Source organism: Salmo trutta, chromosome 35 (genome assembly GCF_901001165.1).
Source record: "Salmo trutta chromosome 35, fSalTru1.1, whole genome shotgun sequence".
Classification (NCBI taxonomy): Eukaryota; Metazoa; Chordata; class Actinopteri; order Salmoniformes; family Salmonidae; genus Salmo; species Salmo trutta.
Window position 1 is genome coordinate 37,127,816 of NC_042991.1, and position 6,589 is coordinate 37,134,404.

Consider the following 6,589-nt stretch of genomic DNA (forward strand, 5'->3'; position numbering starts at 1 on the left):
TCCTTCTGGAAGGTTCTCCCATCTCCACAGAAGAACTCTAGAGCTCTGTCAGACTGACCATCGGGTTCTTTGTCACCTCCCTGACCAAGGCCCTTCTCCCCCGATTGCTCAGTTTGGCCTGGCTGCCAGCTCTAGGAAGAGTCTTGGTGGTTCCAAACTTCTTCCATTTAAGAATGATGGAGGCTACTGTGTTCTTGGACCTTCAACGCTGCAGAAATATTTCACTACCATCCCTAGATCTTTGCCTCAACACAATCCTGTCTTGGAGCTGTACGGATATTCCTTTGACAGCATGGCTTGGTTCTTTTCTCTCACAATTCCTTCGACCTCATGGCAGAGACACATTCCCTGTAATCCTCTCTGACATGAACTGACAACTGTGGGACCCTTATATAGACAGGTGTGTGCCTTTCCAAATCATGTCCAATCAATTGAATTTACAACAGGTGGACTCCAATCAAGTTGTAGAAACATCTCATGGATGATCAATGGAAACAGGATGCACCTGAGCTCAATTTCGAGTCTCATAGCAAAGGGGTCTGAATACTTATGTAAATAAGGTATGTCTAAACCTGTTTTCTCTGTCATTATGGTGTGTTGTGTGTAGATTGATGAGGAGAGAACTATTTAATCCATTTTAGAATAAGGCTGTAACGTAACAAAATGTGGAACAAGTCTAGGTCTGAATACTTTCTGAATGCAAAGTATCTATTGGGCAGAGAAGCACGGTGTATTAGTCTTTCCATGAAAATGTATGGCTATAGTTTAGACTCTGATATTGACAGGAAATAAATATTGATAACATGTATTTTACTCTGCCTGTAAATCGTCCCGCTCTTTTAAAGTTATTCAAAGCGTAGCTCAAGTCAAGTGTCCACGTTCCTATTGTCCCCAACGCTGCTCTCTTTCAAACTACACTGTATATAGAAATACTTGAATACTTTCAGAAGGCACTGTAGACATAACATCTCTGTATACTACTTACTCTGATGTACAGGGCCTTCAGAAAGTATTCAGACCGCTTGACTTATTCCACATTTTGTTACGTTACAGCCTTATTCAAAAGATTTATGGAATATCTTTTTTTTTTCTCCCATCTACACACACTACCCAATAATGACAAAGTGAAAACATGTTTTTATAAATGTTTGCAAATTTTATTGAATATTAAATACTGAAAGTATTCACACCCCTTTAGTCACTTTGTAGAAGCTCCTTTGGAAGTGATTACAGCTTTTTATTTTATTAATTATTTTATTTATACCTTTATTTAACTAGGCAAGTCGGTTAAGAACAAATTCTTCTTTTCAATGACGGCCCACCGGGGAACAGTGGGTTAACGGCGTTGTTCAGGGGCAGAACGACAGATTTGTACCTTGTCAGCTCGGGGTTTACAGCTGTGACTTCTGGGTAAGTCTCTTAGAGATTTCCACACCTGAATTGTATATATATTTCAATATCTGCCCATTATAATATTCTAAATTCTTCATGCTCTGTCAAATTGGTTGTTGATCATTGCTAAACAGCCATGTTCAGGTCTTGCCATAGATTTACAAGAAGATTTAGGTCAAAACTGTAACTCGGCCACTCAGGAACATTCACTGTCTTGGTAAGCAACTCCAGTGTAGATTTGGCCTTGTGTTTTAAGTTATTGTCCTGCTGAAAGGTGAATTCATCTCCCAGTGTCTGGTGGAAAGCAGACTGAACCAGGTTTTCCTCTAGTATTTTGCCTGAGCCATTTTTTGTTTTATCCTGAAACTCCCCAGTGCTTAACGATTACAACCGTACCCATAACATGATGTAGACACCACTATGCTTGAAAATATGGAGCGTGATGCTCGGTATTTACCCCAAATCCAACACTTTGTATTCAGGACAAAAAGTGACTTGTAGTGACGGTGTATTGATACAACATCCAAAGTGTAATTCATAATTTCACCATGCTCAAAATCAAAATCTGCTTTTTATTTATTTGACCAATCTACCAATGGTTGCCCTTCTTTGCGAGACACTTGAAAACCTCCCTCGTCTTTGTGGTTGAAATTCACTGCTCGACTGATAATTGTATGTGTGGGGTACAGAGATGAGGTGGTCATTCAGAAATCAAACACCATAATTAGAGTGAGTCCATGTAACTTATGTGACTTAAGTACATTTTTACTCCTGAACTTTAGGCCATAACAAAGGAGTTGAATACTTGACATTTCAGTTTTATTATTTTTTTAATTTGTACAAATTTCGAAAAACATAATTCAACTTTGACGTTATGGGGTATTGTGTGTAGGCTAGTGACAAATCTCTAATTCATTTTAAATTCAGGCTGAAACAACGAAAAAGTCAAGGGGTGTGAAGACTTTATGAAGGCACTGCATGTGCTTTTTAAAAGACAGTTTGACCCTTCACACACTTCTGAGTCTAGCTGAGCAGAGCTAAGCATTCTTGTTGGAACCATGCTGGACAGGACGATGTCAAAGGGAAAAATCTGAGCCAGTTTGGTTCGGCACGATAGTGTGGAAAGGGTATTTATCGGCCTGGTATTATTTCATTCTGCTGCTTCAGAGGATCTAGTCTTGCCCTAACCCTGCGCTGGGTTCGCTGTTGTTGACTAAAGAAACGGGTTCAAAAAGAAAAAAAATGTATTTATATTATTTATTTTTTATGTTCTTAGTGTAAAATTATGAGGAGAATGATACTGTATGTTTGGAAATTATGCTTTGATTTCACAAATCAAATTTCAAATGTATTTATAAAGCACTTCTTACATCAGCTGATGTCACAAAGTGCTGTACAGAAACCCAGCCTAAAACCCCAAACAGCAAGCAATGCAGGTGTAGAAGCACGGTGGATAGGAAAAACTCCCTAGAAAGGCCAAACCCTAGGAAGAAACCTAGAGAGGAACCAGGCTCTGAGGGGTGGCCAGTCCTCTTCTGGCTGTTCCGGGTGGAGATTATAACAGAACATGGCCAAGATGTTCATAATAATAATAATCACAGTGGTTGTCGAGAGTGCAACAGGTCAGCACCTCAGGCGTAAATGTCAGTTGGCTTTTCATAGCCGATCATTGAGAGTATCTCTACCGCTCCTGCTGTCTCTAGAGAGTTGAAAACAGCAGGTCTGGGACAGGTAGAATGTCCGGTGAACAGGTCAGGGTTCCATAGCCAGAACAGTTAACTGGAGCAGCAGCACGGCCAGGTGGACTGGGGACAACAAGGAGTCATCAGGCCAGGTAGTCCTGAGGCATGGTCCTAGGGCTCAGGTCCTCCAAGAGAAAGAAAGAGAATTGGAGAGAGCATACTTAAATTCACACAGGAGAAATACTCCAGATATAAGACTGACCCTAGCCCCCCGACACAAACTACTGCAGCATAAATACTGGAGGCTGAGACAGGAGGGGTCGGGAGACACTGTGGCCCCATCTGATGATACCCCCGGACAGGGCCAAACAGGCAGGATATAATCCCACCCACTTTGCCAAAGCACAGCCCCCACACCACTAGAGGGATATCTCCAACCACCAACTTACCATCCTGAGACAAAGCCGAGTATAGCCCACGAAGATCTCACCCACGGCACAACCCAAGGGGGGGCGCCAACCCGGACAGGAAGATCACGGTGACTTACCCCTCCTAGGGATGGCATGGAAGAGCAACCAGTAAGCCAGTGACTCAGCCCCCGTAATTTGAGGTTTGAGGCAGAGAATCCCAGTGGCGAGAGGGGAACCGGCCAGGCAGAGACGGCAAGGGTGGTTCGTTGCTCCAGTGCCTTTCCGTTCACCTTCACACTCCTGGGCCAGACTACATTTACATTACATTTAAGTCATTTAGCAGACGCTCTTATCCAGAGCGACTTACAAATTGGTGCATTCACCTTATGATATCCAGTGGAACAACCACTTTACAATAGTGCATCTAAATCTTTTAAGGGGGGGGGTTAGAAGGATTACTTTATCCTATCCCAGGTATTCCTTAAAGAGGTGGGGTTTCAGGTGTCTCCGGAAGGTGGTGATTGACTCCACTGTCCTGGCGTCGTGAGGGAGCTTGTTCCACCATTGGGGTGCCAGAGCAGCGAACAGTTTGGACTGGGCTGAGCGGGAACCGTGCTTCCTCAGAGGTAGGGGGGCCAGCAGGCCAGAGGTGGATGAACGCAGTGCCCTTGTTTGGGTGTAGGGCCTGATCAGAGCCTGAAGGTGCCGTTCCCCTCACAGCTCCGTAGGCAAGCACCATGGTCTTGTAGCGGATGCGAGCTTCAACTGGAAGCCAGTGGAGAGAGCGGAGGAGCGGGGTGACGTGAGAGAACTTGGGAAGGTTGAACACCAGACGGGCTGCGGCGTTCTGGATGAGTTGTAGGGGTTTAATGGCACAGGCAGGGAGCCCAGCCAACAGCGAGTTGCAGTAATCCAGACGGGAGATGACAAGTGCCTGGATTAGGACCTGCGTCGCTTCCTGTGTGAGGCAGGGTCGTACTGTTGTACTGTTGTAGAGCATGAACCTACAGGATCGGGTCACCGCCTTGATGTTAGTGGAGAACGACAGGGTGTTGTCCAGGATCACGCCAAGGTTCTTAGCACTCTGGGAGGAGGACACAAGGGAGTTGTCAACCGTGATGGCGAGATCATGGAACGGGCAGTCCTTCCCCGGGAGGAAGAGCAGCTCCGTCTTGCCGAGGTTCAGCTTGAGGTGGTGATCCGTCATCCACACTGATATGTCTGCCAGACATGCAGAGATGCGATTCGCCGCCTGGTTATCAGAAGGGGGAAAGGAGAAGATTAATTGTGTGTCGTCTGCATAGCAATGATAGGAGAGACCATGTGAGGATATGACAGAGCCAAGTGACTTGGTATATAGCGAGAATAGGAGAGGGTCTAGAACAGAGCCCTGGGGGACACCAGTGGTGAGAGCGCGTGGTGCGGAGACAGATTCTCGCCACGCCACCTGGTAGGAGCGACCTGTCAGGTAGGACGCAATCCAAGCGTGGGCCGCGCCGGAGATGCCCAGCTCGGAGAGGGTGGAGAGGAGGATCTGATGGTTCACAGTATCAAAGGCAGCAGATAGGTCTAGAAGGATGAGAGCAGAGGAGAGAGAGTTAGCTTTAGCAGTGCGGAGAGCCTCCGTGACACAGAGAAGAGCAGTCTCAGTTGAATGCCCAGTCTTGAAACCTGACTGATTAGGATCAAGAAGGTCATTCTGAGAGAGATAGCAGGAGAGCTGGCCAAGGACGGCACATTCAAGAGTTTTGGAGAGAAAAGAAAGAAGGGATACTGGTCTGTAGTTGTTGATATCGGAGGGATCGAGTGTAGGTTTTTTGAGAAGGGGTGCAACTCTCGCTCTCTTGAAGACGGAAGGGACGTAGCCAGCGGTCAAGGATGAGTTGATGAGCGAGGTGAGGTAGGGGAGAAGGTCTCCGGAAATGGTCTGGAGAAGAGAGGAGGGGATAGGGTCAAGTGGGCAGGTTGTTGGGCGGGCGGCCGTCACAAGACGCGAGATTTCATCTGGAGAGAGAGGGGAGAAAGAGGTCAAAGCACAGGGTAGGGCAGTGTGAGCAGGACCAGCGGTGTCGTTTGACTTAGCAAACGAGGATCGGATATTGTCAACCTTCTTTTCAAAATACTACAAAATAATACTACACTCAATCATAGGACCTACTGAAGAGACGAGTCTTCAATAAAGACTTAAAGGTCGAGACCGAGTCTGCGTCTCTCACATGGATAGGCAGACCATTCCATAAAATAGTCTATAGGAGAAAGCCCTGCCTCCAGCTGTTTGCTTAGAAATTCTAGGGACAATAAGGAGGCCTGCGTCTTGTGACCGTAGCGTACGTGTAGGTATGTACGGCAGGACCAAATCGGAAAGATGGGTACGAGCAAGTACATGTAATGCTTTGTATGTTAGCAGTAAAACCTTGAAATCAGCCCTTGCCTTAACAGGAAGCCAGGCTAGCCATTTGAGTAATATGATCAAATTTGTTGGTTCTAGTCAAGATTCTAGCAGCCATGTTTAGCACTAACTGAATTTTATTTATTGCTTTATCCGGGTAGCCGGAAAGTAGAGCATTGCAGTAGTCTAACCTAGAAGTGACAAAAGCATGGATTAATGTTTCTGCATTTTTGGACAAAGTTTCTGATTTTTTGCGATGTTGCGTAGATGGAACAAAGTTGTCTTTGAAACAGTCTTGACATGTTCGTCAAAAGAGAGATCAGGGTCCAGAGTAACGGCGATGTCCTTCAGTTTTATTTGCGACGACTGTACAACCATCAAGATTGTCAGTTTCTTGGGACCTAGAACTAGCATCTCTGTTTTGTCCGAGTTTAAAAGTAGAACATTTGCCACCATCCACTTCCTTATGTCTGAAGCACAGGCTTCCAGGTAAGGCAATTTTGGGGCTTCACCATGTTTCATCGAAATGTACAGCTGTGTGTCGTCCACATAGCAGTGAAAGTTAACATTATGTTTCCGAATGACATCACCAAGAGGTAAAATTATATAGTGAAAACAATGGTGGTCCTAAAACGGACCCTTGAGAAACACCGAAATTTACAGTTGATTTGTCAGAAGACAAACCATCCACAGAGGCATAACTGATATCTTTCCGA